General features: G+C 42.6%; 1 long non-coding RNA gene across 1 annotated transcript in view; it reads right to left on the reverse strand.

Annotated features, from left to right (window-relative positions):
• The window catches only part of LOC145503723 (uncharacterized), a 90,288-nt gene that overhangs the window by 9,418 nt on the left and 56,872 nt on the right, over positions 1-23,998 (reverse strand). Inside the window, exon 3 of the long non-coding RNA XR_014051684.1 lies at positions 16,546-16,613. This is a non-coding gene — a long non-coding RNA (uncharacterized LOC145503723). The remainder of the gene's footprint in view (positions 1-16,545; positions 16,614-23,998) is intronic.

Raw genomic sequence — 23,998 nt, forward strand, 5'->3', positions numbered from 1 at the left:
GTTAGGATCTTACAGCCAGTAAGCACTGGGGGTGGAGGTGGGAGGGGAGGGGAGCAGTGTAGCAGACTTCAAATGAAGGTGTTCTGATTTTAAATAGGTGTTTTGAAAGAAAAACAAAAAACAATTCAGTATTCACTTGAATGGAGTCTTTAGTTTCTTCAAATGACAGCTGTAAAAAATGCAAGCATAATACACTCACTTGCATAATAAAAAATGGCCAAGTACAACTGTTCAAGGCTAATTACCTCCGCCAGGCCAAGCAGAGTTGTACAGTCCATCAGACAATCCATTACATCTAATTAAAGGAAATTATTTCGAGATGACTCTTAAACCTATCAGAGAATGTTCTGTGCTAAGTTTTCTAAATTGTTTAGAGAAGTTTATGAACCATAAGAGAGTTTGCAACACTAGAACTTTGATCTAGAGAGATTAAAAACACTTAACCTGTCCCATCTCCTCTCTTCTTTAACTTCAGGAATCAGGTTGGCCCTGAAGGTTTTCTGTCAGCCATCAAAGAGTCCTTTTTGCACTGTATTAAAATTAGTATTTGCACTATTTAATCCTAAGCAGGAAAATTCCTTTTAGCTTCATGAGTAACATTTACTTTTCTAGCTCAAGGACAAAATCAGCTAAAGAACTGCAAGCCCAGAGACACAAAGAAGATGAACAATGAACTCGCTGCTTCTCAGATTAGACAACTGGAGCAGCACAAGCCAGACTTACAACGCCCAGCAACGTCCTTTCTAATGTCCTTTAAAAGAACAAAGAGCACAGGCTGTCTAGACACTCAATAACGACTCGCTCCATCCCTGGACTCTCCAGTTCTCCAAGTGTCCCAGGTGAGGAAGCTAAATGGCAGAGGACGATGCAGTGGAAGCTAAGAGAGGAAGCAGGGGCCAAGGATACACAATGGCAGCATCACTCAAACTTTGTTCCTGGTCCTCCGTGACAGATGGAAAAGCTCCCAGGGCAGCAGTCATGGCACAGAGGTCACAGTGCACCACGATGAACTGTGCCAAAGGTCAGGTGCCCTCCAGGAATGGCAAAGCATTGTTCTTGCCTCACGGGAGACCGTCAGCCTCCCCTGCTATGCTGGCCTCTTTTCCTAAGTAACACTCTTGAGAAGCCCATGAAACCAAAGGTCTTTTGAGCCCAAAAGACCATATACTGAGAATCAAATATTAGAACTTGAAGACCATCTCGGGTTTGTTGTTGTCATTGTTTGATTTGCATTATAAGTTGTAAAAGGCTAAATAATTTAGTTATACTGCTTGTGGATTTAATAAATCATTTTAATTGAATAGAATGAATGATAAGAGGTAGATGCTGTCCCAGTAAATCCAGGATACGCAATGTTTAGGAAATGGTAAAGATATTTCAGATTTGCCTCTGTGAAGTTCTAACTGCAGATTTCCATGAGGACTATTTCTCTTCCCCACACCTACAGAACGATCAAAACAGGATCATATACAGAGGGGGGAAAAACCTGATTTGATTTTCTGTGACTCTCCATTAAATCACACACTCTGTGGAGAAAAACGTAATTTATATTTCTTCAATAACTTCCTCCTAATATTTCACATGGTGCCTTGTACAATAGAGAATGTTATTACCTGTGTTTATTTGATGCATTATTTGAGACCATGGCAGAATTTTTACCAAGAAAAAAAAAAAGAACAAACCATTAGTGTAGAAGAAGAACAAGGTTAGTGTATTTGGGTTATAAAAATTTTATTTACATACAAAGTCCCTTGAACTGCAAGGAGATCCAACCAGTCAATCCTAAAGGAAATCAGTCCTGAATATTCTTTGGAAGGACCGATGCTGAAGCTGAAGCTCCAACACTTTGGCCACCTGATGCAAAGAGCCAACTCATTAGAAAAGACCCTGATGCTGGGAAAGATTGAAGGCAGGAGGAGAAGAAGACAAAAGATGACGAGATGTTTGGATGGCATCACTGACTTGATGGACATGAGTTCAAGCAAGCTCCAGGAGTTGGTGATGGACAGGGAAGCCTGGTGTGCTACAGTCCGTGGGGTCGCAAAGAGTCAGACATGACTGAGCGACTGAGCTTAACAACTTCTATTTCTGCATGAAGGGAGACATACCCATCCATAATCCTGAGTTATTCGGGTTTCCTATCGAAAGGTAGAGAATTTGTTAAGAGATACTCAACTAGATTATGAAGTTATGAGCCGGAAAAGACACTCAGTACTCCCAAGACAGCCTATGGTACTCAAACTTGAAGACCAGTAAAAATATAAGGACTAAGATTGGATCCTCTTCCACAGGCAGCTTTGGCTAGGTCAGCTTAGGGATAAATAGCAGGCCTCCAGTTCCATGGTTGCTCAAGGCTTGGAGAGCTCTATTTCATGAAGCTCCTTTGGGTAATCCTGTTCACATAATGACCCAGCAGCTAAAGGAGCAACTAGGCCTATCTGCCCTAGAGAAGCCAGTGCTGCTACAAAGGGTTTAATGGCAAAAAGGAGATTCTGGTTCTTATGGTCTTAGGAATGGGCAAGACTTTCGTGATCTGGGGCTGGGAGGGACGATAAATCAGTCTCTCTCAAACCTCCTGATACTCAGAAAGCATTGATACTACCAGCAAACATGCACTATACTACAGGTAATATTGTAGTCATTGTACTTGTATTAATGCAGCTAATCTTCACCACTATCCTATCAGGAAGGTAACCATTATTATCCCCATTTTGATAAACTAAATTTTATCAAGGTTAGATAAATTGCCAAAGTTTACAAAGCTATGGTGGTAGCAGGAGCCCAACTCAGAAAGTCTGTCCACAGAGCTACATGCTCTTAACCATGACATTATATTGCATACTTCTACAACTATGCACGCAGTACCTGTGTGTGTACATGTTTGTGCATCCACATGTGTGTCCGTGCTATAATGATATTCAATTGTTGGCATTCTGTCATAGAAACTGAATTGTCCTAAGAAATATTCTATTGGCAGCAGTACTTCAAGGTCATAAAAAGAATGGTAAGCACGATAAGAAATAAGAAATAATAAGGTCAAAGGATTGTCAGGCCTACAGAATAGATTAGAGAAATTTCCCTAGAGATACAGCAGGTCTCTAGAGGATTCAATATGCCTGATACAAAGAATGCTTTCCTCTAAAGGAGTCATGAATATTAATAATCATGAGCATGAAGAATAATTTTACTTGACCAGACTTTCCCTGCTGTATACTTCACTTCATGATGTGCATCAGACCAAGGCATAAAAATGAATCTCAGCTTTGTTTAAATTAGATTGTCAATTTCCCTGGTTGCCAATGTTTATGAATAGGAGAGCTGAATCACCTTGTTAGAGAAGCAGCACCCACCCCTACCACCTGCTGGGTGTGAGAGAAGGGGTGGCAAGCTGGGACACGGGGACGGAGCAGGTGGGTGAGTACCAGCACTGCTTCTTCCTCTGTGCACCAGCGAACCCTGCTTCAAAAATATAAACAAATTGAACTGAAGGGCTCTAGATAAGCATCAGTCCTTCCAAAGAATATTCAGGACCGATCTCCTTTAGGATGGACTGGTTGGATCTCCTTGCAGTCCAAGGGACTCTCAAGAGTCTTCTCCAACACCACAGTTCAAAAGCATCAATTCTTTGGCACTCAGCTTTCTTCACCGTCCAACTCTCACATCCATACATGACTACTAGAAAAACCATAGCCTTGACTAGACGGACTTTTGTTGGCAAAGTAATGTCTCTGCTTTTAAATATGCTATCTAGGTTGGTCATAACCTTCCTTCCAAAGAGTAAGCATCTTTTAATTTCATGGCTGCAATCACCATCAGCAGTGATCTTGGAGCCCCCAAAAATAAAGTCTGTCACTGTTTCCACTGTTTCCCCATCTGTTTCCAATGAAGTGATGGGACCAGATGCCATGATCTTAGTTTTCTGAATGTTGAGCTTTAAGGCAACTTTTTCACTCTCCTCTTTCACTTTCATCAAGAGGCTCTTTAGTTCTTCTTCACTTTCTGACATTAGGGTGGTGTCATCTGCATAGCTGAGGTTATTGATATTTCTCCTGGCAATCTTTATTCCAGCTTGTGCTTCATCCAGTCCAGCATTTCTCATGATGTACTCTGCATATAGTTAAATAAGCAAGGTGACAATATACAGCCTTGATGTACTCCTTTTCCTATTTGGAACAAGTCTGTTGTTCCATGCCCAGTTCTAACTGTTGCTTCCTGACCTGCATAAATATTTCTCAGGAGACAAGTCAGGTGGTCTGGTATTCCCATCTCTTGAAGAATTTTCCACAGTTTGTGGTGATCCACACAGTCAAAGGCTTTGGTCATAGTCAATAAAGCAGAAATAGATGTTTTTCTAGAACTCTCTGCTTTTTCGATAATCCAATGGATGTTAGCAACTTGATCTCTGGTTCCTCTGCTTTTTCTAAAACCAGCTTGAACATCTGGAAGTTCACAGTTCACGTATTGCTGAAGCCTGGCTTGGAGAATTTTGAGCATCACTTCACTAGTATGTGAGATGAGTGTAATTGTGCGGTAGTTTGAGCATTCTTTGGCATTGCCTTTCTTTGGGATTGGAATGAAAACTGACCTTTTCCAGTCCTGTGGCCACTGCTGGATTTTCCAAATTTGCTGGCATATTGAGGGCAGCACTTTCACAGCATCATCTTTTAGATTTGAAATAGCTCAACTAGAATTCTATCACCTCCACTAGCTTTGTTCGTAGTGATGCTTCCTAAGGCCCACTTGACTTTGCATTCCAGGATGTCTGGCTCTAGGAGGGCCTATTACCATAGGTGTATTATTATTCCTTTGCACTTTTCATCATTGTCCATTTTTCCTGCATTTCTTGGGGACCTCTCTAAGGCTCCTGTGTATTTTTACTCCATGTTAAAATAATTTTTAAAAATCATATTGAAATGATAGATTTTCCTAGTGGAAAACTAGAGAAACTCTGAAATGTCCAAAGAAGAAATTTAAGATCTGACATCTCAGATCTTTCTCAGAGCCAATTTGATATATATCTTTCCAGTCTCACATGCCAATGCACATATATGCTTCTCTGACTGTTTTCCCCTGCCACTGATTATTGCTCTTTACTATAGAGTTGTAGTCTTCAACCCAAGTCTATGCATAGGCTTCATACAGTCAATGAATTCTGTGAAAGTACTTACAAATTTTTATGTAGGTAAAAATGTGCTTTCTTCGCATAAGCTTCATACAGTCAATGAATTCTGTGAAATTACTTACAAATTTTTATGTAGGTAAAAATGTGCTTTCTTCCCAAGAAGGGAATTGGCTGCTTTTATCATATTCTCAAAAGGAGGTATGACCTAAAGAGACAGTTAAAATTCTCATTTAACAACAGGATTTTGATGGTTGCATAATATTCCACCATATTAACTGATCTTGCTATTATAAATTATACTACAAAAAACATTTATAATTAAATCTTTTCATTCAGCTTCATAATTTCTTTAGGGGAAAATATTCTGAAATTAGAATTGCTCCAATAATATTCACAGTTGAAGGTTCTTAATGCATGCATTCATGCTAAATCACTTCAGTTGTGTCCAACTCTTTGTGACCCTATGTCCATGGGATTCTCCAGGCAAGAATTCTATGAATGGGTTGCCATGCCCTCCTCCAGGGGATCTTCCCAATCCAGGGAGGGAACCCGGGTCTCCTGCATTAGCAGGTGGGTTCTTTACCACTGTGGCTCAGCTAGTAAAGAATCCACCTGCAGTGCAGGAGACCTGGGTTCCCTCTCTGGGTTGGGAAGATCCCCTGGAGAAGGGAAAGGCTACCTACTCCAGTATTCTGGCCTGGAGATTTCCATGAACTGCATAGTCCATGGTGTCGCAAAGAGTTGGACAAGACTGAGCGAGTTTCACTTTCACTTTTCTTCACCATTAGCACCACCTGGGAAGCCCTGAAGGCTTTTATTCCATGTTGCCAAATTGCCCTGTAGAGGTGTGGTATCTTTCAGAACTCAAGAATGTGTGAAACGAGCCATTTTTCCAAACAATCCGTAACAGAGTCTTACTTTTTAACTTCTCTAATTTTACTGGTTAAACTAAAATACTATTGTTTGAATCTTTTTTTAAGGCTTGAGGGGCAATATTATTTATAACACACTAGTAAGTATCTGAAGTTCTTAAAGCACAGAGAGAGAATTGCATTCATCTCAGGTCAATTCCCACAGCATTATGATGCTGCTGACTTAGGTAATGATCAGCTCTGACCCACAGGCCATTTAAAATAATGACTGAGGCTAGTCAATCTGGTAATGATTTTTATAGTTTTGGTTTCCTGAGTGCCTACTCTCACACTTGCATAATTGTCTTTTACCCTGTTACCTAGGATTTTGCTCCTACTGAATAATACTACATCGGTCTGTTGGATGGAGCATCACCTACAGGCTAAATAAACACATCCTCAATGACCTTCATCAAGACATCAATGATCAGTTTGGGATTAGTAGATGCAAATTATTATATATATATAGGATGGATAAACAACAAATTCCTACTATGTAGCACAGGGAATTGTATTCAATATCCTGAGATAAACCATAGTGGAAAACAATCTAAAAAAGAATAAATATATGTATAACAGAATCACATTGCCATCTAGCAGAAATTTACACAACATTGTAAATCAACTATACTTCAATAAAGTAAATTTTTAACAAAAGAAAACAGTATCTTATGGACATTAAAAAAGAAAGATATCAATGACTCTAAGGGTAGTGAGATCACTTGACATACACCCCTTACATTGATGCCAGATCACTGGAAACTGCTTCTGGGAGGATTATCAAGTAAATACTCTGCCTTCCTAATTGTAGTAACTCTGGAAATAGAATCTAGCTGAAGAGAACATAAAATCAACAGAGATAAGAGTGACCAAAACATTCTCGTGGTAACTGAGCTCTTGCAGTCAGAGTTCCTGGGTTCACATCTCGACTCCCCCACTTGCTGTCTGTATGACCTTGAGCACACACTTCCATGTCTAAGCTTCACCACAACTCAGACTAATAAAGGCACTGGACTGGACACCAGGAGTTTGCCTTCCTTTTGGTTGCAGGGTAGTTTCAGGACTCTTTCGACACAATATTTTCAGACTCCCCTATATAAAACAGAAAACCCCCAAGGCCCTCCTTCACACCCACTCTCTGTCTCCCTTTTCATGCCCAACTTCTTTTCGTTACTTGTCTCATAGCTGATATATGATATATTTGTTTTCACCCGGATTCTCTCACTAGCATGTAACCCCCACAAGCACAGGACTTTTGCACTTTGTTCTCTGCTTCAGTGCTAGCACCTTGAGAATAAAGAACAGGGTCACTGTGAGGACTGAATGATTCAAGGTGTCTATAAGGATGTATTAGTTTCCTAGGCTACCATCACACACTACCACAAACGGGGGAGCTTAAACAACAGAAATGGACTGTCTCACCGTTCATGAGCCTAGAAGTCCAAACGGTGGCGGGACCAGGGACTGCGAGGGAGAATCTACAGCAGGCCTTTCTCCCAGCTTCCAGCGGTTTTCTGCCATCCCTGGGGATCCCTGGCACAGAGATGCGTCACCCAAGTCTCTACCTTCACCCTCAGTGGCCTTCTTCCTGTGTGTGTGTGTTGGTCTCTGTATCCAAACTGCCACTGGATTAGGGCTCACACCAATGACCTCATCTTAAGTCAATCACCTGGAAAGTTCTTCTTTCCACATAAGGTTATATCGATCAGCACCTTGGGTTACGACTTTGACATTTCAGGGGAAGACACAGTTCAACCTGTAACAAGCAGATAGCTGGATTTCCCTGGTGATCCAGTGGTTAAAATTCTGCCTGCCAATGCAGGGGACATGGGTTCTATCCCCAGCTCAGGATGATCCCACATGCTGCAGGGCAAATAAGCTCATGCACCGTCACTACTGAGCCCACGCTCTAGAGACCACCAGCAACCACTACTGACACCCGTCCACCCTAGAGCCTGTGCTCTGCAACTAGAGAGAGCCCACGTGCAGCAATGAAGACCCTGTGCAGCCCAAGATAATAAAATAAACTAAATAATGTTTTAAAAAAGCAGGTAGCAGAGCACCCAGCACTCTGTTGGCACTCAATAACTGTTTACCCTGCTTAAATACTCACATTATGGGATCATTATCTTACTGAGAAAACTATGTTATGTCTCGTATGATAGGTTCTCACGAGTCACTATGACATACCTTCACTCTAAGGAGACATTAACTGGACTTGCAATAGCCCCCATTCCCTCAGCTCTGAGTAATGACCTATGGGGAGGAGAGGAAGCTCTAAAGTCAGTCTTTGCCATTGTTGCAAACCCGTTATTTTGCAGACAGGAAAGGAGAGGCTAAAAGGCAATGACTTGAGCAAAGGTTTACAATAAGTTAAAGCAAAAGCTGGACCAGAACCCAGACCTTTATCACTCCCAGCTCCTTGCCTCCCTTATATAAACCTATCTACATAGATTAAAATAATAACTATGATTATGGACATATTTTTAAATAGGTTGATTATAGAATTTTTGGCTCATGGATTAGTCCACCTGGATAAACAAGTTACCTATAAATATAGTCAATTGATCCTTGACAAAAGAGGGAGGGCCTTTGACTGTGTGGATCACAATAAACTGTAGAAAATTCTGAAAGAGATGGGAATACCAGACCATCTGACCTGTCTCTTGAGAAACCTGTATGCAGGTCAGGAAGCAACAGTTAGAACTGGACATGGAACAACAGACTGGTTCCAAATAGGAAAAGGAGTCCGTCAAGGCTGTATATTGTCACCCTGCTTATTTAACTTATATGCAGAGTACATCATGAGAAATGCTGGGCTGGAAGAAACACAAGCTGGAGTCAAGATTGCTGGGAGAAATATCAATAACCTCAGATATGCGGATGACACCACCCTTATGGCAGAGAGTGAAGAAGAACTGAAGAGCCTCTTGATGAAGGTGAAGGAGGAGAGTGAAAAAGTTGCCTTAAAGCTCAACATTCAGAAAACTAAGATCATGGCATCTGGTCCCATCACTCCATGGGAAATAGATGGGGAAACAGTGGAAACAGTGTCAGACTTTACTTTTTTGGGCTCCAGAATCACTGCTGATGGTGACTGCAGCCATGAAATTAAAAGACGCTTACTCCTTGGAAGGAAGGTTATGGCCAACCTAGATAGCATATTTAAAAGCAGAGACATTACTTTGCCAACAAAAGTCCGTCTAGTCAAGGCTATGGTTTTTCCAGTGGTCATGTATGGATGTGAGAGTTGGACGGTGAAGAAAGCTGAGCACTGAAGAATAGATGCTTTTGAACTGTGGTGTTGGAGAAGACTCTTGAGAGTCCCTTGGACTGCAAGGAGATCCAATAAATCCATCCAGAAAGAGATCAATCCTGGGTGTTCATTGGAAGGTCTGATGTTGAAGCTGAAACTCCAATACTTTGGCCACCTCATGCGAAGGGTTGACTCATTGGAAAAGACCCTGATGCTGGGTAGGATTGGGGGCGGGAGGAGAAGGGGACGACAGAGGATGAGGTGGATGGATGGCATCACCGACTCGATGAACATGGGTTTGGATAGACTCCGGGAGTTGGTGATGGACAGGGAGGCCTGGCGTGCTGCAATTCATGGGGTCGCAGAGAGTCGGACACGACTGAGCGACTAAACTGAACTGAATACAATGAAGCAAGGTAGGCTCTACAACAAATGGTGCTAGAACAACTGGATGCCAAAAAAATGCAGAAAAAAAATTAATATAGACACAGATCTTACACCCTTCACAAAAATTAACTCTAAATGGATCATATTGATGAATGTAAATGTAAAGATATAAAACTCTTAGAGGATAGCATAGGAGAAAACCTAAATGACCTTGAGCATGGTGATGCCCAAAGACCCAAACCATGAAAAAAATCACTGATAAGCTGAACATCATTAAAACTAAAACCTCCTGCTCTGTGAAAGACATTATCAAGAGAATTAGAAGAAAAACCACAGACTGGGAGAAAAAAATTGCAAAAGAGATACCCAATAAAGAAGCATGATTCAAAATGTCCAAAGATCTAAAAATCAGTAAGAAAACAGACAACATGCTTAAAACATGGGCCAAAGACCTTCATAAACATCAAAGAAGTATACAAATGGCAAAGAAACATATGGAAAGATGCTCCACATCACTTGTCATCAGAGAAAAGCAAATTAAAACAGAGATCAGGTACCACCACCCAGCTTTGGTGGTGATGGTTTAATCACTCAGTTATGTCCAACTCTTTGCAGCCCACAGTAGACTCCTCTGTCCCTGGGATTTCCCAGGCAAGAATACTGGAGTGGGTTGTCATTTCCTCCTCCAGGGGATCTTCCTGACCCAGAGATCGAACCTGCATCTCCTGCATTACAGGTGGATTCTTTACTACTGAGCCACCAGGGAAGCTCCAGGTTTAGAATGGCCCACACCCAGAACACTAACATCACCAAATGTTGGTGAGGATGTGGAACAACAGGAACACTCACTCCTCACTGGTGGTCATGCAAACGGGTGCAGCCTCCTTGGAAGACAGTCTGGTGATTTCTTACAACACTGAATGTGCTCTTACCAGATGATACAGCAATCACACTCCCAGGTATTTACCCAAAGGAGTTGAAAATGTATGTCCACACAAAAACCTGCACGTGGATGTTTATAGCAGCTTTCTTCATAATTGCTAAAGCAGATCTGCAGGCAACCAGATGTCCTTGGGTAGATGAATGGATAAGTAAACTGTGATATATCCCAACAATAAAATTTTGTTCAGTGCTAAAAGGAAACTATCTACCAAGCTATGAAAAGACATGAAGGAAACTAATGCATATAAGTGAAATAAACCAATCTGAAAAAGGCTACATACAGTATGATCCCAACCATACAACATTCTGGAAAAGGCAAAACTGTGGGGATGATAAAAAGATCAGTGGTTTACCCAGGGGGAGAGGGGATGATGAATAAGGCAGTAACAATACCCTATATGACATTATATCGATGAATACATGTCATTATATATTTGCTCAAACCCATAGCATATACAACACCAAGAGTGACCCCTTAGGTAAACTGTGGACTTGGAGTGATTACGATGTGTCAGTGTACGTTCATCCTTGGTAAAAAAATGTACAATTTCAGGGAGTGATGCTGATAATGAGAGAGGCTATGTATATGGGGAGGAAAAGAGTGTACAGGAAATCTCTGTACCTCTCTTTCAAATTTGTTGTAATCCTAAACTGCTTTTAAAAAATAATGTCTTATAAAAAAATTGGGACATGTCTTGCCAGAATTAACTTCCTTATTTTGTCAAATCTAAGATTTCACCTGTTGTGTGATACCATTATTTTATCCACCACCAAACAAACAATCAGAAGACCATTGCCAGTTAAGGTGTGACATATGTAATAAGAAAAATACCTCCCAAATTCTCAGGTGCTAAAGGATGAAAATGTCTGAGTCTCAAAAGCCACAAAACATAGCAACATAGCCCCTCAGTCGTTGGACTAAACATTTCACTAATACAAATTCTCTCTCCTAGACTGTTTCAGTGTAACCCAGCTTGGAAGGACAGGGGAAATAAGTTTTAAGACCCAGAATTGTTCATCTAGACCCCTCTCAAACGACCTAACACATCCTCTTGTCATTCCTATCAAAGCCAGGCTTGCATTTTAGGTCTCCAAGAACAAGAAGAAAGCAGCAGGAGAGAGCATTCTGGATCAAAGAGATGAGAGCGGAGAAGAGAGGATCACAAAGCAGTTCTCTGCCAAAGCAAACAGAGACAGAGCGAAGTGGGAGAATGACATTTCCTTCTGAGATCCTCTGAAGGAAAGTTACAAAGAATCCATCCAGCAGTGTCTGGAGCTGAGACAACAGCTGGAGAGGTATGAGGAGTCCCACGGAGGGGGTCGGAAGCGGCGAGGTTTGCTCTGCTGTCTCCAGCCTGGCACAGGACCAGAGCTGCCTCTGGCTGGCATTTATAGAGAGCTGGTGAGGGGCCAGTTGGCTGCCAGGGGTATGTTTCTATATCATTTATCACACACAAAGTGCTCTGCAGCTGGAAAAAGAGTCATGATTGTGGCAGTCAATGAAGGCCCGCAACGGGACAAGCCTTCCCCAGTTTCTAAGTCTCAACTCCTCCCTCAAGAGCAAAAGCCCCGTGGCAGTGAGTGAGAAAGGCACGGGGAGGCCGTGCAGAGGATGGTTAAGCTCCTAGAGACCGCCTGCCACGATCGTCACTCACCAAGTGTTTACTCAACACCCGCTATGTTCTAGGTCTTGGGGATACAACAGTAAACAGGACAGCACATTACATTCCAGTATTATTCGTTTGGAAAGATTTTGTGCCCTAGGCTCTTTCCATCTGCTTCCAGTTGCAAGGGAAGGAAACAACCACAGCTTGTCCCGTTGTTCAGTCTCTTCAACTGGTTCATACGCACTCACCAGCTCACATTTTGCTACACTCCCAGGCTTTCACAGGGTGCGTCATGGGAATGCCGGCTCAGCAGAGTGGCACAGGAAAACCAAGAGCCCAGCTAAGAGAAGTCAGCATTTCATCATAACTTGGGAACATCTGGAAGCAGCTCACAGGAGAAAAAGGAAGGAGGACAGATAAGAGGGGCAGGATTGTCATTAACAAGAAACAGTATGGCCTCACATCTTCCAATCGTGCTGAGTAAGTCGGTGCAGTTTCCTTGGGAGGATAAACACTGATGGCCATTCAAGCTGACAGTGGGAGCTGGACAGTTGACATTTACAACAATGCTCAATGCAAACCAAGGCACTTGCCCCCAGAAATGGAATTTCATAGATTTATCCTTTGAAAGGCCATTTCTCTGACTAGTCTGGGTCAGCAGTTGAGCTGAAAGAGAAATATTTCTATTATTTGGCAGATTTTTCCAAGGCCTCCAGTTCATTAGGCAAGGGAGACCTTGAAAAAGTCTCATTCTGGTGTGGTTGTCAGGCAAACAGAATGAGAAAACATCAAAGAACAATCCCATTTCCAGAAATGATGAAAACAACTTCCTCTGAAGTCCATAATGTTCCAAAAGGGGGTGGGGGGTGGACCTCGAAGGCCAGGTGTCCTGGCACCATTCCAGTTTGCAAAAATTGTTTCAACACGCTCCAAAAACTCTCATGGCTTCACCTTAAAGAAGCCAAACTTTTCATGCACGCCACTGCCGCTTACTATCCCAGAAATGGATTAAAACCCAGAGCCTCTCACTAGTTGGATGACCTTGAAAAGTCACAAAACAGTAAGCAAATCTTCATTGCTCTGCACCTGCTGCTCTTCCCATCTACCTTCACACCCAGTGATTCCCAGATGCAATGCGTTTTATCTTCCTCCTAGCAGTTAATATTTGAAATTATTTCATTTATTGGTTTGCTAGTTTATCACATCAGCTTCCCAAGATTGGAGACGGTACCTGTCTTATTCATCTCTGAATTCTTAGTACTGAAAAGGATGCCTGGCACCTAGTAGGTGCTCAATGAATATCTGTTACAGAAATAAATGGAATTCATTCAAATTATTTGAGCCAAAATTGTACAATAATAATGAGTAATAATAAAAGATAAACTGTGCCTTATAGGATTGTTTGAAAGATCAAGTGAGATCATGCTAGTAAAAGCAGAGCCTAGAACATTGCAAGGTGTTTAATAGATATTAATTTAAGAAGTATAGAGGGAGGGGACATATGTTTACCTATGGCTGATTCATGTTGAGGTTTGACAGAAAACAACAAAATTCTGTAAAGCAATTATTCTTAAATTAAAAAATAAATAAAATTAAAAAAAATAAATATATTAGCTTTCCTAATTCTACAAAGCACTTTTCTCAGCTTAACTTTCCAGAAACAAAAATTCTGAAATAATTCATGATGTGCTTAGTCACTCAGTCATGTACACCTCTTTGCAATACTTTGGACTGTAGCCCACGAGGCTCCTTCGTCCATGGGATTTTTCAGTGAAGAATACTGGAGTGGGTTGTCATTTTCCTCCTCCAGGGGAATCCTCCCAACCCAGGGATCAAACTTGCCTCTCCTGGGTATCCTGCATTGCAGGCAGATTCTTCACCTGCTGAGCCACCGGGGAATGCTTAGATATGATTAACTAATAACTGCTAATACACCACATTTACAACATTCTCAGCTCCTATCCACTGAAAATGCATTATAAACTTAATAAAATTTGGTTGGTAAAAAAAAACACTATATAACATAGTCATCACTGTTAAAGCATGCTAATTTCAAAAATGAAGAAAAGTGAAAAACTTTTAAAAATAGATATGGTATTACCTCTCATTGGAAGAAATAAAGCTGAGCTTTAGGCCAAATGAGTAACTCTAATTTCAGGCACTGTGACTGGGTAATGGGAAAGATCATGGGAGAAAGTCTCCCGCACAATTTGAATCCTGGCATGCTACTTCCTGGCCCAAGTTTGGAATGTGAGCAACTGCTCTTACTTTGAGACTAGGAAGTAAGCAATGTAATCAGCAGACATACAATTAAGTTTCAATTACCCCCGGTAATTGGGAGCAGGAACTGCTTGACTAGACAAACACCCTGTGGAATCAGATTACTAGAATGAAGTCGCTGGAAAGGAGAGAGCAGGAAGGATGCCCTCCTTTCCATGTGAGGGACAAAGAGGGGCTAAGCTCTCTCGTTAAACAGAGTCAGACGTGTCTACTCTCTCACGGAAAGGCTCCCCGACGGGGTTCTGGTTTCTTTGTTTAAAGTAGTCACCAGGCTTTACATTACACCTCCAGGATGGGTCTATCTCATGACCAGAAGTATGTACATTTTGCCCACCTTCACCCATTTCGCTCTCATTAAGTTTTACCCTCTCATCCTTGCAGCACGGTCCCTGGGCAGCTGAGTTAATGAGCAAATAACACGGGGTGACAAGAGGACAAAAGGCCTGGACGGTGCAGCAACCGGACAGTGAGACATTGCTGACCCAGCCCTTGCTCCCGCACGGGTGTCCAGTCTCTCCCACTGAATGAAAAGTACCATTCAATGCACCTCCTCTTTTCCCATTTTCTCACTATCCATTAGTTCAAAAGGTCCTGGAATAAAGGCTGAGACCCTGAGGACAGAGGACAGGAGGCACTGTCCTGTCAAAGCCTTGTCTCTCAGAAATGTAGATCAATGGAACAGAATAGAAAGCCCAGAGATAAATCCATGCACCTACAGACACCTTAACTTCGACAAAGGAGGCAAGAATATACAATGGAGAAAAGACAATCTCTTTAACAAGTGGTGCTGGGAAAACTGGTCAATCACTTGTAAAAGAATGAAACTAGAACACTTTCTAACACCATACACAAAAATAAACTCAGAATGGATTAAAGATCTAAACGTAAGACCAGAAACTATAAAACTCCTAGAGGAAAACATAGGCAAAATACTCTCTGACATAAACCACAGCAGGATCCTCTATGACCCACCTCCCAGAATATTGGAAATAAAAGCAAAAATAAACAAATGGGACCTAATTAAACTTAAAAGCTTTTGCACAACAAAGGAAACTCTAAGCAAGGTGAAAATACAGCCTCCAGAAAGGGAGAAAATAATAGCGAATGAAGCAACGGACAAAGAATTAATCTCCAAAATATACAAGCAACTCCTGCAGCTCAATTCCAGAAAAATAAACAACCCAATCAAAAAATGGGCCAAAGAACTAAACAGACATTTCTCCAAAGAAGACATACAGATGGCTAACAAACACATGAAAAGATGCTCAACATCACTCATTATTAGAGAAATGCAAATCAAAACCACAATGGGGTACCATCTCACACCAGTCAGAATGGCTGCTATCCAAAAGTCTACAAGCAATAAATGCTAGAGAGGGTGTGGAGAAAAGGGAACCCTCCTAACTGTTGGTGGGAATGCAAACTAGTACAGCCACTATGGAGAACACTGTGGAGATTCCTTAAAAAACTGGACATAGAACTGCCATATGACCCAGCAATCCCACTGCTGGGCATACACACCGAGGAAACCAGAATCGAAAGAGACACTGTACCCCAGTGTTCATCACAGCACTGTTTACAATAGCCAGGACATGGAAGCAACCTAGATGTCCATCAGCAGGCGAATGGATGAGGAAGCTGTGGTACATATACACAATGGAATATTACTCAGCCATTAAAAAGAATACATTTGAATCAGTTGTATTGAGATGGATGAAACTGGAGCCCATTATAAAGAGTGAAGTAAGCCAGAAAGAAAAACACCAATACAGTATACTAATGCATATATATATGGAATTTGAAACATGGTAACGATAACCCTCAGAGAAGGCAATGGCAGCCCACTCCAGTACTCTTGCTTGGAAAATCCCATGGACGGAGGAGCCTGGTAGGCTGCAGTCCATGGGGTCTCTCAGAGTCGGACATGACTGAGTGACTTCGCTTTCACTTTTCACTTTCATGCATTGGAGAAGGAAATGGCAACCCACTCCAGTGTTCTTGCCTGGAGAATCCCAGGGATTGGGGAGCCTGTTGGCTTACCGTCTATGGGGTCACTCAGAGTCGGACACGACTGAAGCGACTTAGCAGCAGTAGCAGCAACGATAACCCTGTATGCGAGACAGAAAAAGAGACACAGATGCATAGAACAGTCTTATGGACTCTGTGGGAGAAGGTGAGGGTGGGACGATCTGAGAGAATAGCATTGAAACATGTATATTTTCATATGTGAAACAGAACGCCAGTCCAGGTTCGATGCATGAGACAAGTGCTTAGGGCTGGGGCAATGGGATGACCCAGAGGGATGGGATGGGGAGGAAGGTGGGAGGGTGGTTCAGGATGGGGAACACATGTAAACCCATGGCTGATTCATATCAATGTATGGCAAAACCACTACAATGTTGTAAAGTAATTAGCCTCCAGGTAAAATTAATTAATTAATTAAAAAAAAAAAAAAGCCTTGTCTCTGCCATCCACCCTTGAAGTGAATGCCTCCCACAACGAGATGTCAGTTTACTTTTTTTTTTCTTTTTAGATCTGCCCATAAAAAAAGGAGTTCAACTGGCAGACAGCATATTCAAGGGGTCCAGACTTGGCATGCTAGACACCCTGTTGCTCGTTGGGGCTGGGGGAGATCACTAGCAGTTCACAACCTTCCTCCTGCATGTCTTTGTCCCGCCCTGACCTCTCAAATAATAGTAGGGGGTGGGGAGAACAAGGACAAAATTAAAAGATCATTTTCTATATGGAACATCGATCTATTACCGTGAGCCATCTGCCGACTCCTGAGTCTAGGGAACCATTGTACTGTCAGAGATGGGGAAAGTGTGTTAGTTCTCAGACAGAATGAAAATTCAAACAGCTTCGATGAGCTTTACCCTCTGACCTGTCTAAAGATGAGCCCTTCGACCACAGGAGGAATTTCCAAAGCACTGTTTCTAGGAAAGGCAAAACCAGGTTCAGATAGAAAAGTATAGTTTAAGTTTTGCTAGGGTTTGGTTTTGTTTTGTTTTGTTTGCTTTGTTTTCCCTAAAAGGAGTCTATGAATCAATTGCCTTCTTTGTGCCTTCCCAATACAATTGAGGGCAGAATGCCTACAGGGAGCAGGGGGAACCTCCATCCTTGTCAGGCTGAAGAGCAGCTTGGGTCTGGGAACCACAAATCCAAAATGGGGCCACCTGTCTGGGCAACTCACAGCCTTTCCAGCAGCAGCTTTGTGTCCTAAGCAGCAAGCTGAGATAGGCTTCCCAGCTCAACCAGGCATGCTTCTACCTCCTCCCCTCCTTCGTGACCTCCAGCCTGGCGTGCATGTCCTATGACACAACCCCACTCCAGAATCCGAGGGGCTCTGAAGAGACCCCATTCAGATAACCTGCTTACCAGATAAGCATGTCAGGGGGTCGCCCATCATGACTGCAAATGAGTTGTTCAATTGGCTGTGAAAGGAACAGAGGATGTCACCGGGAGCTTCACTCTTAGGCTTTTAAATTCTATTCTGCCTCCAAGCACATGTATCCAACACAAATTGAATGTCTTGATCCAGACAAAACGGAGTCTGTTCCAGGACTGTCTTCAGTCAGTGTTAGTCGCTCAGTCGTGTCCGACTCTTTGGGACCACATGGACTGTAGCCCTCCAGGCTCCTCCGTCCATGGGATTCTCCAGGCAAGAATACTGGAGTGGCTTGCCATTTCCTTCTCTGGGAGATCCTCCCAGAGAAAAACTATTAAAAGTCTCCTTTCTATTTCTCTAATGCCTAATGCCCCCTCTCTAAAAGCATAAATGTCCACATATCTTCTGAAATGCATTGCTATGGTTTCAGGATAAGAGAAGTGGAAAGGGGTGGGGAAAATTCAAACCATAATAGTACAAACCAGAAAGTAGCTGCTGACAGCTTTCAGGGATATTGAGGAAATGGCTCCAAACTCTCAAAAGTCATCTCATGAGGCTGTTTCATTCCACCATCAGATTCTGAGTTCCTTCCACAGACCAGGTGCTGCCAGGGAGGCGTGTGGCAGGGGAGGCAGGAGAGGGAGGTAACAGGACTCTATGCTGCCTGCGCATTCACCACCTCAGGAAGACCCTCTACACCGATGGGGACTGAAGGAACAGCCAGGTTGCAGCTGCCTCTGCTTCCACCAGGGCGCTGCCCCCAGCCTGTGCTCCTCCCGGGGACGAGGAAGGGCCCCCAGAAAGGAGGTCTAGTCTGAAGCACCATAGAATTCCTCTGGCCAACCCCTAGTTACTCATCTGACAAAAGGCAGAGAAGGGAAATTCTTTCTATTTATGAGTCTAAATTTTACAATTGATTAATTGTAATTTATTTTTTATCCTGACAGGAATAAAGAGTTTATGAAGCCTCAGTTTCCCAGTGTCATCTTTCTCTTCCATTTCCTTTCTTGTCAGCAAAGAAGGGAAGGAAGAAACAAGCAGAAGGAAAAGGTGAAGAAAAGGAAGGAGGGAAGGAAGGAACCAACAAATGATGGCAGAGAGGGAGGGAGGGAAATACTCAAGCTTAAATCTAATCAGACCTCAGTCAGTTAAACCCAGAAAATTTTTCTTTGTATCTTTTCAGTGGAACCTTCACAGCCACATAGAAACAAATAAATCTGGAGTCTTAGCTAGTTCTTTTTCTTTCTGTTTTTTTTTTTTTTTGGTTGGTCAAATCAGAGACTTATCTAAATTTTTATCTTAGTGTGGCTGTTTTCTTAAAAGGCAAAAAATAAAGTGAACCTAATGTAACTTGTGGCTCAGCTGGTAAAGAACCTGCCTGCAACTCGGGAGACCTGGGTTCCATTCCTGTGTTGGGAAGATCCCCTGGAGGAGGGAATGGCTACCTACTCTAGTATTCTGGCCTAGAGAATTCCATAGACTGTATAGTCCAGGGAGTCACAGAGTAGGACATGACTAAGTGACTTTCACTTTCAACATAATTTAGACTAAAGTGTAAAGTGCATTCTCAGTGCTTTTCCGGAAGTGATAAAGAGTATTCAGTAAAAGGCATAAGGCCTACTCAGCTATTACCATTTTGTCTAAAATAGGCCCTACGGATTTCCTATTTATTAAATCATTTTATGGATCACCCACCTCATTGGATCAGTTTCTGCCTCTTGTCTTCAATCAATCCAAATGTCCAAAAGCACCAACAGCTAACATTAGTCTTTTCCAAAACCACTCTACAATGGTCGGGGAAGGGGTGGGGAGGGCCAGCAGGCAGCCAGGAAAACCATAATCTAGCAAGGATGGCAAGCAAAGACTACAGATATTTTCTAGAGAAATAAACGTACAGGGAACTCAATCTCTCTCCATTTAATTCCAAAGGTCTTCCAGTCTTCTCTTAATGACATCTTGATGCTCTTGAAGATCTCACTTCAACTGATTGCCCACTCTGCTTCTGTTGTCAGCTTACATGCCAGCACACTCTCACCACCAGGCAGGAGGGGTTTCCAAGCCAATGATGAGAAAAGTGCTCAACTTGAGATGAGTCTCAGAGGAGGATTTGCTCTCCCACCCCTTCTGATTGCAGATAAATCGTAATGTTCGATAGGTTATCAGCAGGGCTCACTGTATTGAATTTTCCTATATGAGCAGGAATCTGAATTTACACAAGATCATATTCAGAATTCCTTGACGTCAGTAAGCTGAGTAGAAAATATATATACCCGTGCATGCTTAGTCACTTTAGTTGTGTCCGACTGTTTGCGACCCCATGGACTATAGACCACCAGGCTCCTCTGTCCATGGGATTTCCCAGTCAAGAATACTGGAGTGGGTTGCCATGCCCTCCTCCAGGGGATCTTCCCCACCCAGGGATCAAACCCACATCTCCTGCGTCTCCTGCATTGCAGTTGGATTCTTTAGCAGTGAGCCACCAAGGAAGCCGTATATTTATTTATTTATTTATTTATTTATTTATACACACACACATACACAAACGTATATGTATACATACATGTTCGAAGCTCATTAAAAACTTTAGCTCTGGGCCTCCCCAGGGGCTCAGCGGCAAAGAATCTGCCTGCCAATGCAGGAGACATGGGTTTTTTCCCTGATCTGGGAAGATCCCACATGTGGCAGAGCAACTAAGCCCATGTGCCACAACTATTGAGTCTGTACTCTAGAGCCGGAAGATGCAGCTACTGAGCCCTGCACCCTAGAGCCCATGCTCTGCAACAAGAGAAGCCACTGCAGTGAGAAGCCCATGCACCACAATTAGAGTAACCCCTGCTTGCCACAACTAGAGAAAAGTGTGCACAGCAACAAAGACCCAGCAAAGCCAAAAATAAAGAAAGAAACAAAAGTATAGGGGGAAAAAACTTTAGCTCCAGATCAAAATGAAGCCATGTTGCCCTCCCTGGAAATAAAAAATTCTTTGTAGTAGAAGCTAGCTTGATGATTAGCAAAAGTTGCAAGTTACATCCATGTTCCCAGTATGGCATTTGTTACCTCCAGGAGCACCTGCCTAGGTTAGGTTTCCTCTGAAAATAGCCTTGTCACACATGTGCTACTAAGAATCAGAAGAACTAGGCTTTGAATAACCAACCTTGCCCTCGACCAGCCTTGTAACTGAGGTGATGTAATGTATGTGTGCTCAGTCATGTCCCACTCTTTGTGACCCCACGGACTGAAGCCTCCAGGCTCCTCTCTTCATGGGATTCTCCAGGCAAGAATACTGGAGTGGGTTGCCATTTCCTTCTCCAGGGGATCTTCCCAACCCAGAGATCGAACCCTTATCTCCTGCATTGGCAGGCAGATTCTTTACCACTGAGCCACCTAGGAAGCCCTTTGTAACTGAACACATCAGTAAATTTCTCTTAACCTCTCTTTCTTCCAACACACAGGAGCAGAGCCACATGCAATGTCATCTAAAAGATGCCAGAGGTTGATTAGCTGATGTCTAAAGTTATTTTCCATTTATAACATCCTGTTCTGAAAATAGGAATCATTTTAACTCCTAACAAATAAGTGTGGGTTAAAAATCTCCAAATTGACAGAGTTCTAACACATGACAAATGTTCCTTTAGTGTGGAACGGAGGCTAATGTCACACCAAAGCTCATGACTTCCAAGTCAGAGTCATTCCTTCCTTTACTCAGCCAATAAAATGTATTATACATAGGTTACGTACCAGTAACTCCTTTGAGCATAAGTGAACCTCAGAGAGAGGGTAACGGATTTCAAAGTCAGCAGCTCTATGAACAGGTGGAAGGTAAAGGGAAGAGTAGGGAAAAAAAGAGGAAAGGAATAAGTCAGCATACTCCTCCCAGAATAGGGGTCTCAAAGTTTTTTCACCATAAATAGGATACTAGGAGTTGAAAGGGAACTAGCAGAAGGTTTGCTTTTTTTTTTAATAGACTTTGTCTTTTAGAGCAGTTTTAGGTTCACAGTAAATTTCAACAGAGAGTACACAGCTTTTCCTGTGTACCCCCTTACCCACATATACAGCCTCCCCCATTATTAGCATCCCTACACAAGAGGGTGTGTTAGTCAAACTGATGAACCTACATTGACACATCATTGCGCTTATTTTTTCCAACAGATGAAATGCACATATAACACTGCTAATCAAAATATAAAATCAGTGTTTAATCTTAGCATGTTTGACTGATCTGTTTCTTTCTAACTCAACCAGAGAGGAAAGAAGGCTCAAGCTTCTTCTGAAACCTTGGAGGCTCACAATCAGTCACTGTTAACAGTGAGAATGCCCTTAGGAGTCCATGGTTACTTTCTGGGGTTCTTCCCCCAACTCCTCTCCCCCTCAACTGCCCCACACCACACACACACACACACACACACACACACACACACACACACACACACTCAATCACTCTAGATCATAAAGCCTCTGTAAGATGTCCATGGACTAGAGCCCACCAGGCTCCTCTGTCCATGGGATTCTCCAGGAAAAAATGCTGGTGTGGGCTGCCATCTCCTTCTCCAGGGGATCTTCCTGACCCAGGGATCAAACCAAAGTCTCCTATTTTTGGCAGGAAGATTCTTTACCACTGAGCCACCAGGGAAGCCCTCCTTTTAGACCTTCAGGCTCTTTTGAGACCTCTGATAATCCTAATATTGGACATGACCCCAGATGTTTGCATGAGTAGGGACTATTAATAGTAAAGATCATTGGTGTAGGGACTGTCAGAGCTAAGAGGTAACATATCTCCCACTAAAGGATGCCATGAACTCTTTGAATTAAACAACCCAGTGGGCTAAATCTTCTTGGAACCATTATTCAGGTGCAGGTATCCAGGTTACCCAGTTCATAAGCAGCGCAAGTATCAACAGGCAGCATGTAATTCTGAAATCAGCTTAGAATAAAGGTGACCAGCTGGTGACCAGAGGGTCCTATAGCCCACAGACATTCTCAGTTTGATTCACATAATTGTTTTAATGCTACCTTTGATTATTCTAAGATATCAGATTGCCTATTTCTTTGGAAAACTGACATTAGGTTGACATGCAACAGTCCACTAGAGCTAAGGATGAGCAGCTGACTTGATTAGATAGAAACTTTGCTTTTTCCAGTCTGCCTCAGTCTCCAGCCCCTAACACACACACACACACACACACACACACACACACACACACACCCCTAGACTCCATGAATGCACACACAGTAAATGGAATAGCTTCACTCACTATGTAAACAACCTGGTCCTTGGCCAAAGAATACACACTGTTCTTTGCTTATCCTGAACCTCAGTCTCAGAATGGCTACACTTTTTAGTTCATTATCCACCAATTTCCTACCCAGTTGACTCTCCAGAGTCAACTGTCTTTATCTGTTCATTTTCACTTCGTTTCCAAGTCGTTTTTTCTGTAACCAGCATTGTCAGCTTCCAGTTGACTTTCCACCATGGTCCCTCCCATAGTGTCGACACACTGAGTGAAGGCCCCACTCATCTCCCAGCACTGGTATCACTGTTCAAGGGAAAAGTAGATGTTCTGAGGGGCTGGCGAAAGCCCAGGAGGTTGTCAAGTTCTTGTGAAATTAAAATCATTACCTTTTGCTTATTTTACCAGTCATTTTATTAGGGCTTCCCAGGTGGCACAGTAGTAAAGAATCCACCTGCCAATGCAAGAGACACAAGAGATGCAGTTTCAATCCCTGGGTTGGGCAGATCCCCTGGAGGAGGAAATAGCAACCCACGCCAGTACTCTTGCCTGGGAAATCCTATAGCCAGAGGAGCCTGGTGGGCTCCAGTCCATAGAGTTGAAAAGAGTAGGTCATGACTGAGGTAACAGCACACAGGTACACACTTTCATTATATTATCCTCTGTTGAAAAGGATGATCTGAAAAGTAGCAGAGAAATGTAGCTTCCAAGGCACTGCTGCTGCTGCTGCTAAGTCGCTTCAGTTGTGTCCGACTCTGTGCGACCCCATAGACGGTACCCTTGCATAAATTTTAAAAGCACTGCTTTATATACAAAGATACTTTTAAAAGGAAAAAAATGTGTTATATTAAGCAAAATCTTGATCACTATATACAAGGTG

This window comes from Giraffa tippelskirchi, chromosome 4, assembly GCF_054371585.1.
Source record: "Giraffa tippelskirchi isolate mGirTip1 chromosome 4, T2T-mGirTip1v1.2.pri, whole genome shotgun sequence".
In the NCBI taxonomy this organism is placed as follows: domain Eukaryota; kingdom Metazoa; phylum Chordata; class Mammalia; order Artiodactyla; family Giraffidae; genus Giraffa; species Giraffa tippelskirchi.